The sequence below is a fragment of the Grammomys surdaster genome, unplaced genomic scaffold, assembly GCF_004785775.1.
Source record: "Grammomys surdaster isolate TR1022 unplaced genomic scaffold, NIH_TR_1.0 125603, whole genome shotgun sequence".
Lineage (NCBI taxonomy): Eukaryota > Metazoa > Chordata > Mammalia > Rodentia > Muridae > Grammomys > Grammomys surdaster.
This window is the reverse complement of record NW_021620446.1, coordinates 1155670-1166992: the sequence shown is the minus strand read 5'-3', so window position 1 is coordinate 1166992 and position 11323 is coordinate 1155670.

Genomic DNA, 11323 nt, shown 5'->3' with positions numbered 1-11323 from the left:
TCTGTCTATGTCTATGTCTGTCTGTCTGTGTCTCTGTCTATGTCTGTTTGTCTGTCTGTCTGTGTCTCTGTCTACGTCTGTCTGTCTGTCTGTCTGCCTGTCTGTCTCCCTCCCTCCCTCCCTTCTTCCCTTCCCCCTCCACTTCTGCCATGCCTCACCTTTGCTGCCTCTCCCTCCCAGGCCCCTGCAACCCATAATTTGCTCTGCAGTCACTTTTTGGAACTCCTCAGTCACCTTCTCATTTCTGTTGCCACCACCATCACTCCCACTGCCAGGATATCAGCCGCCACCTTCACCATTGTTACTGCCCTGCTGCTGCCATTTCAAAAGGTGCTGCCCTTGTATCCCCATGTTACCAGAATCTCCAGCTCTACCAACGATAAAGATCAAAAGTCAGCAAGAGAAGTCCTCTCCAGTGACATATTACGGCTGTACTTGTTAGCTTTAATCCGCTTGACACAAGCTAGGATCATCTAGGTCCTAGATTCTAAGAAGAGCAAGCACCAATCGAAGAATTGCCTCCATCAGATTGGCAGGTTAGGCATGTCTGTGGGAGCATTTTCTTCATTGATGTGAGAGGGCCCAGATCTCTCAAGGCTAAGCCACAGAGAGCAAGCCTGTAGGCAACATCCCTCCACAGCCTCTACTTCAGTTCCTGCCTCCAGATTCCTGCTTTATCCTTTGATGATAGCCTGTAACCTGCAAGGTGAAATAAATCCTTCCCACCCCCAAGTTACTTTGGTTATGGTTTTTATCACAGCATTAGAAAGTAAACTAGGACAATGACTAATGTTGCAAAACCATGGGACAGCACTTGAGGGTGTCTCCTACTAGACTAGAGAAGTGAGCCAGACATCCTGCTTGTATATATATAGGGACAGAAGAGAATGTGGCAAAGATCTTTGCACCAAGCATAGCATATCCTCCCTACAAATAAAGTTGTGTTTACAACAACCACAGGCCTTCTTGCTGGGCAGCTGGAAGTGGTCCTCCGCTGGCCTGGATGAAGCTGGATCCTAGAGAGGTTTGTAATGGGAAAAGTCTAAAAGAAGCAAGTCTTGTCCATAGCTGGGATAGTATCCTCTGGAGCCTGAGTTGTGTTTCAGCAGCAAGCAGCTGTGGTTGCTATGTAGCTTCCTCAAAGCAGCCATGGAGTTTCCAAGCACCCAGAATACTACAAGATCAGTCCAGCCTTGATACTTTGTTGATAGTTTCTGCTCAAAGGAACTAGGGTCTCCAGGAAGGGTCTAACAGCTAGGTAGCCAAATCACCCAGCCCCTTACATCTTAGCTTATTTAAAGATAAACATTAAAAATGTTTAAAATGAAGGTTTATCATTAACATTAACAGAGGTTTGACTGTATTTAACAATACACTCTTAACCAAATGCCACAGGCAAATGTTGAATCATTTCATCTGCCTCACGTTGTCTCTAGAGTTGTTTGGGGCTGTCAGTCGACTTGAACTCTTTTCACACGTTGCTCAAAGGCTCAAGGGTGGCAGTCACCATCTCTTGATGAGCAGTACTGACTTCAGGAGGATACTAGAACTAAGAGTGGTGTTGTGGCCATTCTCAGACTGTGTGCACTATGCAAAACGGGCATCAGGCTCTCGTGGAAACACTCTTCCCATCCGGAAGGACTACCTGAGCCTACCCCTCTTCTTCTTGCTGACCTCCCAGCCCCTGTGTTCTGAGGACCCACAGCGTCTCCCTGCCATGGTGCCTTAAAGTCTAGGCATAGAGCATAAGGAGCAGCCCTGTCCCATGCCACCCTGACTCCACTACTTACTTGACTGTCTTCCCATGCCATTCAAATTCTCCCATGTGCCTTCTTTCAGCCAATCCCAGAAGGGGAGCCTTGCGCTGGGTCCATACCCTCTGAGCAGGGTCTTCTGGGCTGAACCTAAAGCCGTAGGCTCCCAGTAAGGGATCAGGACCCTGCAGAAAGCTAGTTTCTCAGTGAGCTCCACCTAACTCTCCAGACCCCTCTCTACACACTCTGTAGTTATGCCATCTGTTAAATTAATTTGAACATGTCCCTTTGTCACCAGCATAAATGCTGGGTCGCAAAGGACTCATCACTTTAGTTTGACATTTATGAATCTAACTCTTTGCTGTGAACAGAACTCTCAAACAGGTTTACCTACATTGCTCCACTCAACAAATAGCCTGCAAGATGTTTTCCATTGTTCCCAGGACACAGGTGAGAGAGATAGGGCTCAGGTAATATGTGTCCAGGTAATATATGTCTTACTGAACAGAGAGACTATGGAGAAAGATGCCAATCTAGAGAGACCCAGGGACTTATCTGAAAGCCAAAGGAAAGAATTCTCAGGGCAGGCAGATCTGCATGGGTACAATCCTCCACCCCATCCCTCAAAGCACTTTCTAATGGAGTAGAAAAGATTCCAAGAAATGGGTCAGGTGAGGACCTGATACAGCCTGGGGAGCAAAGGAGAGGGGCTGGGGTACACATCTGAACAGCTGCGGAGAGTGTGTGTGTCATGTTTCCTAGTCATGTTTTGCTTCCTGGGCTGCAGCACTCATATCCAAACTGTATGGATAACTCTGCCAGATACCAGCCTCCCTCCTCATTGATACTTTCCGTGTGCACCTCAGCACTGGGTATTAAGTGAATAATCCACTTAATCCCTGAAAAGGGGCCTCTGAGGGTGGTATTTCTGGGAAGAAGTGCATTTGTGGTGCATTCACGCTCCTGTGGGGTTACTGCACTGGCTTTTTGTTGCATCATGTATTATTGTTTACGGAAGAAGAGGGTCCCGGTAACAGATAGACATTCCCTGGCTTTTCCAGTGCACTGGTTTTCCTTTCTGTTTATCCTCCTCTTCCTTCTCGTCTTTTTCTTTCTTCCTTTCTTTCTTCTCCTTTCTCCTTTTTCTTCTATCTTTTCTTTCTTTTTATTCCTTTCTTTTTTCCTTCCTTTCTTTCCTTTGGAGTTGGGGGGCAAAACTTCATGTAGCCCTGGCTTGACTTCAATTCACTAAGTAGCAAAGGATGACCTCAAACTCATGATCCTCCTGTCTCTGCTTTCCAAGGCTGAGATTGCAGGCATGACACCACAGATCACTGACTTTCCTTAAAATGAGAAGAAACCATCACAACCAATGGAATGTCAGTATTTCCGGTGAAGGCAATGAGGCACGTAACCTCCTGCCCAATGCTTCATCCCAGGGGATCTAAAGAGCATCCTAGATTCCAGATCAAAAGCCTCCTTAGAGACTGGTAATATATGATTCAGGAGATAAAGGTACCTGCCACTAAGCTTGAGAACCTTCGTTCAATCCCTGGGACCAACTTGGTGGAAGGAGAGGTCAACTCTCACAAATTGACCTCTTACCTCCACAGGTACTCCATGGTTTTCATTTCATGCATATACACACAGGCATAAAATAAATAAATGTAATAAAAATTAAAAATAGAGGCTGGAGTTCAGCACTTAAAAGAACTTTCTCTTTTCTGCAAAGGACCTTGGTTCAGTTCCCAGAACCCACATGACAATTCCCAGCCATCTGTAACTCCAGTTCCAGAGGATCTGATGTTCTCTTCTGGCCTCCACAGGCACCAGACACTCATGTTTTACTCATACATGAAATAAAAATTAGTCAAATACACGTAAAATTTCTCAGCCATTTTCAAGTGTACAGCTCAACAGCACAAAACGCCTCTGAAATTTCCATCCTTCCAAATGAAATTTTGTTCTCATGAAATGTTTTCTTCCCACCCCTCCCCAGCCCCTAGGAGCCCATGCTTCTGTTTCTGATGACTTTGAGGACATCTTGTGAGTAAATTCTTGCAGGACCTAGTCTTTTGTTTCTGGCTTATTTTGTTGTGCCTGTCCCCCAGGTCCATCCATGCTGTAGCGTGCATGTGTCAGAGCCTCCTCTGAAAGTCTGATTATATTTTACCTGTCCTGTGGGTGGACCGCCTCATCAGAACACAGGAGGGACTGGATAACTGTTCAGACCTCATGTACTTGGTCACCAACTGGCCTAAGACAACATTCTTCTGAATCCCATGGGAGGAACACCAGAAACATCAGTGTCATTGCTGGAGAAGAGCCTTGAGCACAGGTGCGAGTGGGCAAGGGTTCCCATCACGCCTCCTGAGTTTCAATGTGTTACGTTCATAGGATAAGGGCTCAAAATAAGACAGAAGCAACCTAGGCTGGCATGGGGGTTAGAGTGAGAAAAGTCCCCCATCGCTCAGTATTTGAAAACTTGGCTCCCAGTTGATGAAGTTGTTTGGGAGTTTATGGAACCTTTAGGAGGTGGACTCTTCTTGCTCTAAGAAGTGTGTCACTGGGGGCGGGCTCAAGGACTTTAGACTCTCACTCCCACTTCCAGTTTACTTTCTCTGCTTTTCGCATGTGGTTGAAGATGGATCTCTCAGCTTCCTGCTGCCAAGCCTCCTCTGCCGTTATGCACTTTCCCTCTAGACCGGTAACCCAAAATAAACTCTTCTATAAGTTGCTTTTGGCCATGGTGCTTTATCACAGTGACAGAAAATTAACTAATACAGCTGGAAATTGGCTCAGTCAGTAAAATGCTTCCCACAACAGCATGTGGACCCAGACACCATCTCCAAAACACCAACATAAAAACATGGGGATGATCAAAGTGCTTTGTACTGGGGATGTATAGACGGGAAGCCCACCTAGCCTAACTGGTGGGTTCCAGGCCAAGTCTCAAAAAAATAAGGCACACAGGGCCTGAAGAAAAATACTCAAAGTTAACCTGTGGCCTTTAACGTGGCCTTTAACGTGTATTCACAAGCACATGTGCATTTACAAATAAACAGAAATACTTATGAGCGTGTGTGCATGTGCATACACAGAGAGCACACATGACAACACAGGCACACATATGCACACACACATAGAGGAGAGAGAACACACACAGAGAGAGGGGGTGTTGAAAGGTTGAGAAACTATTCCAACTGCTCCCGGGCCCAGGGCTAGAGGCATGAAAGATGCATCCGAGCCTGGGCAGTGTCTTTCCTGGCTCCCCTTGGTGTTCCTCGATTGTATCTGCTTCGCTTCAGCCTGTCTCTGAATTCTCATGGCCCCACTCCTTTTTGTCCATTCCCCTTTGATCTCTTTTATTAGCACATTGTACCAGGGCCACCCTAATCCCAGATGATGTCATCTGTAGCTCCCCCAACTCGATTATCCCTGGAAAGGTCCTTTTGGTCATTCATATGCCCTCACAGATGCTGTGGATTGGACATAGGTGGATCTTCTGGATCTCTACATAGCCCATTCCAACTCTATACAACCCTATGATGTCCACCCAAATGATTATAAAAGCAAAGGACCCAGATTCCTGGATAAGGGCCCAAACCCATTATGCCTGTGGGAGTAGTGGCTCTTTCCCAAGGAGTGGAGGATGGGGCTGAGTCCAGAATATCATATGTAGGCTGGAAAAAACATGATCCTGGAAGCCCTATGCTAAGAAACATCCAAGCCATGGACCTTTCCAGAAGGCAGAAGGATATGAGCCCAACATCAAGCTGAGTGTCATTGGCTATGAAAGAGCCACTCTAAGGAGCAGATGCTCTAACTAGGTCTGCAACCCCCAGATGAAGGCCTAAGTTGAACCCTGGCAGAGCCCTGACTAACATCACACTCACTTTCTGCAAAGGGAGAGGATGCATAGCAACCATGACAGAGGGGGTTCTGAAGCTCTCCATGACTGCAGGCTGAGGCTTAAGGTGATATCTGCTCCCACAGGCCCTGGGGCTATGAGGGGCCCCTTTCTCCAGCCTCAAAGTTAGTGCAGCAATGCTACCATGGTCATCTTGGAACTGCCTGGGAGTTATTGGCCTCTTGGGACAGAACCTTGCTTTCCTGAGGCTGTGGGTCAGTGCAGTAGGAAAACAGATGGGCAGTTTTACCCAGGGTGTGAGTGACAGACTGGCCTGCTAGGATCTTAAAATGTCCTGGGAGCTCCCAGACCAATAGGGAGACAAGGAACAAGGCAGAAGATTATAGAAGCCAAAACCACTGACCCAAGGACCATAGAGGCCCCTGCAGGGCAGGTCATGAGGGTTAAGAGGCAGGTGATTCTACTGAAAAAACCTTGCCACCCTGTTCTTAATCAGACCCCATCTTCCTGGCCAGACCCCTCCTCTGAGGAGTGGAAGCCCACAGCCTGGTGAACGAGAGACAAAGGGATGGAAGGCCAGCAGCTGGACACTGAGCCTGCCCCCACAGCAGGCAGCCTATCTCCCAGTGTCAGACCAGACGGAGCAGGTGCGGGCCACCACCAGGACTGGGGCTTTGTGCTGTCAGCCTGGGGCCTGATATACACCATCCATCATCAACCTGAAGGTCCCTCATCTGCATTCTAATGAGAAAGGGGGTGGGGACTACATGGAGCAGCTGATCCACCAGCCAAGGTCCCAGGGCCTCACAGGGCCAGGCAATGAGAGGCTGCATCCCAGAGAACAGAGTATGAGTGCCCCCCACCCCCGCTTTCCTGGAGATCCACTCAGATTGGACCACCTGCCACAGAAGGAACTGTAAACGGCCCCTGCCTGCTTGTAGAGGGGTCTTCTTGGACCCTGGCCAGCCCTGCTTGATGAGGACCGAGTTCTCCTGGGCCCTAATGCATCTGATGCAGACTTTTTTTCTGCCATCAGCTGACCCTATGTACAAGGAATTATAGATGCCCCTTTCCAGATGGGTGTGGTGTCCCACGTTGGGCCCTGCCTATGCCTTGGCTGGGGATATTACTGCCTGGCACTCACTGGGTCCCCAACAGGGCCACACATCTGCGCCTATGTGCACAGACAGGAAGAATCCAGGCCTAGGTTTTTGAACCTCAGCAGTAGGAGAAGCAGAATGAGTTTGAAATGCTGTGGAGAGTAGTGTGAAGGGGATGGGGTTTGTAGGAGAGATTCCCGAAGACTATGGAAACATCTGCAATCCTATTCCGAAAAAAAAAAAATCAAAAACAAAAAAACCCAAAACACTTATTTACTACAAGGCAGAAAGGCAGAATCTGGGGCAAGCCCTGTGCCCCAAGCAAAGATGTGAAGAGTGAGGGAGATCCACTGACTAAGGTCCTCGATGTTTTTCTCCTTAAAGAAGAGGGTGAGGAAGGGGTCCTCTGAAAGGCTCTGGAGAGTGTGTGCTGGGGCTAGCTAGAAACCAGCCAGTGGAGCCAGGCAGTGGTGCCTTTTATCCCAGCACTTGGGAGGCAGAGGCAGGCAGATTTCTGAGTTTGAGGCCAGCCTGGTCTACAGAGTGAGTTCCAGGACAGCCTGGGCTATATAGAGAAACCCTGTCTCAAAAAACCATTAAAATAAATAAATAAATAAATAAATAAATAAATAAATAAATAAATAAATAAATAGAAAAAAGAAACCAGCCAGTGGCAGAGTGTGTGCTGAGCTAACTAGAAGCCAGCCAGTGACAGAGAGTTGGAGGTTAACGGTACTTTTTGGTAATGTTTTCAGGATCGTTACATGACAGACCTGCTCCTGGCATCAGTGTGCGTTGATTTAATTGACAAAGTCTCAGCTATGCCCCTGAACTCACTACATACATTAAGTCGGCCTTAAATTCACAGAGGTCCACCTAAGTGCTGGAATTAAAGACTCACATCATCACGCCTTGAGTGAGTTAAAAATGATAAATCTTTTAAATAATTTAAAAATTACATGTATTAAAAATTTATAGTGTGTGTGCTTGCATGGTTCTGCCTGGTGCACACGTGGAGATCAGAGAACATCTTGTAGGAGTTGGTTCTCTCTGTTCACCATGTGAGTTCTGGAGGCTACACTCAGGGATCAGGCTTGGTGACAAGTACCTTTGCTTATCTCACTGGCCCCGTAGTGAATATCCTTAATTAGTTTGGAGCATGGTTCCATGACCTAAGAACTATAGCTGACATTTTGAAGAAAAATAAATAAAAGGTCTAGCTCTCCAGAGTCAAGGAGACACACGTGACTGTTGTTCACCTCTGCAGGCACACCCTGCACCCAAAGGTCAACCAAGCAGAGGAAAACGATTCCATCTGTGCCAAGCATGGCTGATCCTCCCTCAACTATTAAACTGATATGATACCCTATGTCTGTGATCCCAGCATGAGAAGGCTGAGACAGGAGAATTACAGATTGGAGACCGATAGGTATTACAAAGTAAGTCTCTAATCTCTCTCTCTCTCTCTCTCCCTCTCTCTCTCTCTCTCTCTCTCTCTCTCTCTCTCCCTCTCCCTCTCCCTCTCCCTCTCCCTCTCCCTCTCCCTCTCCCTCTCCCTCTCCCTCTCCCTCTCTCTCTCTCTCTCTCTCTGTGTGTGTGTGTGTGTGTGTGTGTGTGTGTGTGTGTGTGTGTGTGTATGTGTTTTGAGAAGGAAAAGAGACAGAGGGAGAGGGAGAAGGAAAGAGAGAACTACTACAAAACAAACAAAACAAAAGCATCCCAGCCCACTGCTTGTGTGGTTTTCAGTCTTCAGAACTCAGGTACACAGGAGGATTATAAGTCCTATGGCAGCATCAGGCTGTTTTTACCTACAGAGCAGAGTTGTTATCTTTATCTTCCTTGGTCCAGTCTCTTCTGGAAACTCATATTTAATCAATAAGCGAGATTTATGTGGGGGCTGGAGAGATGGCTCAGTGTGCAGAAAGTGGCTTAAGCACATTTTCTGGTCTTGCAGAGGACCTGGGGTCAGTTCCCAGCACCCACAGGGCGGCTTTCAATCTCCCACAATTCCAGTTCCAAGGGAGCTGACACTCTCGGATGACCTCCATATGCACCTATATGCAAGTGGTACACATAAACTCATAGAGACACATGCATATGAATAAATGGATGGATGGGTGGGTGGGTGGGTGGATGGATGGATGGATGGATGGATAGATAGATAGATAGATAGACAGATAGATAGACATTTGTAAAAGTTTGGATCAAAAGGACAACATGAGAGAGGGGCTGAGACCACAGCAGTGTCTGACCTGCACAAGCATCCACTTAAAAGCAGTGCTTTCCTCTCTCATCCTTCTCATGGAAGACTCTGTCACAGATTGAAACTATAGTACTCTTCCTAGCACCTCTTGATCCCCAGTGTGCAGAGCATCTGTTCCTGAGGGCCCTGCCTGCCCCACACAGCCTCATAGCCCAGCATCCTCTGGATTAGGTCTGCACTCTCTTTCGAAGGCAGAGGGTTATTTTAACATATCTCTGTCTGTGACTCGGAGCATTTCCTTGTCATAAACATCTGGGCTGCATCCTTCCCAGAGGTTTGCAGGGAGTTTCCCAGTCTGTGCCATCTGGTTCCTTTTCAAGTTTTCCTTTCTTTGATTTTATTGAATTGTATTTGCATGTGCATGTATGTGTGCACGGCATGGCATGGTTGTGGAAGTCAAAGAACAACATGGAAATCTGTTCTTTCCCTCCATCATATGGGCCCTGGGGATTGAACACAGGTCATCAGGCTTGACAAAGGGTGCCTTTCCCTGCTGAGCTACTTTGTCAAGCCTCCCTTGAAAGTTTTCTACCCTGGTTGTTCTGATACAGGTGTTTTGGGTTCTTTGCCAGAACCTTGGGGTCAGTGTGTCTGATTCTATTACTTGGGTCCTGAATCTTCACCAGAATTGCCCAGATTAACATGGGAAGAGCTGACATCAGCATGGGACTGGTCCTCTGATCACAAGTAGGAGATACTTCTTTCACTCACTAGGTGACTTGTATACCCTACTGGCCATTTAAAGGTGCCCCCTATAGGTCTTACATCAGCAGCATGGCTCATGGCAGCTGCCACTGTCATCCAAGGGAGGTTTTAAGTGACTGGCACCCATGTTGCTGTTCTAATCTATGTAAGAACTCCCAGGAGACCCAGCCCTAGACCCCTCCTCTATATATCTCTGTGCTCATGGGAGAGACCCCAACCTTGCCTGAGCCCTAAAGGGGACCCAGAAGCCTATCACTTTAGCAAAACTGAAGTGATGGTTGTGATACGGCAGATGAACTTCAGAGAAGATGGCAAGTGAACACGTGCCTGGGATTTACAGTACATGGGACACCAGGGACAAAGGACCTTTGGAGGACTCATCAGCAAAGCCTGTGTGTGAACAGAGGGAAGGAAGAAATTGTTGGCTTTTCTCCATAGATGCTGGTAATGTTTTCAATAAGACCTAACATTCATTCATAATAATTTTAAAAAAAAGCAGCCAACTAGGAACAGAGAAAATGTCTTCAAGCACCCTGGTGAGTCACATAAGCCATCCTTGACATTATGAATGGAGCTCAGGCTTGTGGGAAACTGCCTTCAACCCTAGGCTCTGGAGAACACAGAGAAAAAGCAGAGTGCTACCCTCACATGAGACACAGTTGGACACCTGGAGAATCCAGCCTCCAGCCCCAGTATTGCACACTGTAACCCTATGATGGGGCCAGGTAGGACGTAACAAAGTTTTACGGAGGTCACCAGGATTGGCCCTGACCCATAGAACTGGGGTCCTTAGAAGAAAAGGATTTCCTATAATCCATCCTAATGAAACTCATCGGGTCACAAGGAAAAAAATAAAGATATAAAAGTGGAAGATGTATTAGTTGTGAATAGGAAGGGAACTGGTGGGAGTGGGGCTGGGGCAATAGACAATCATGAGGGGTGAAAGTGATCAAAGTAAGTTATATACATGCATGACTGTCAGTAAAATCCACGTATGCATAATTGCTATATGCTAATAAAACGTATTTAAGAAGAAGAGGCTGGGGGAGACGGCTCAGTGGGTTAAGTGCTTGCCATACAAGCATAAGAACCTGAATTTGAATCCCCAGAACTCACATAAAGCTGAGTGTGGGAGCATGCATCTGTAATCCCAGTGCTCCATGGCAAGATGGGAGGCAGAGATACAAGAATACCCTAGAAGACTGTATGCAGGCTGACCAGCCTACTGTATGCAACAGGGAATAAGTGACAAGATAGGACGCAAGGCTCGTACCCAAGGCTGTTCTCTGACCTCCACATACATGACTGCACCCACACATGTGAATGTGTACACAGAAACAGACAGACACATGAACAGAAGGCATTTCAGGACACACACAGCCAGAGGACAACTAAGTGAAGACAGAAGATACTATCTCAAACCAGGATATCTCTATACCTCGGAGGAATCTGCCCTGTGACACCCTCATCTCTGACTTCCAGTCTCTAAAGCTATGAGAAAATGAATTTCTATGCAAACCCTTGGCCCATGGCTCCTTGGGACACTGGCTGATGCAAACTGCGCAATCAGCACAGAGGGAGTAGTTTTAGTTTGAGAAGTCGAAGGTCTGGAGAGAAATGGCCACACAAT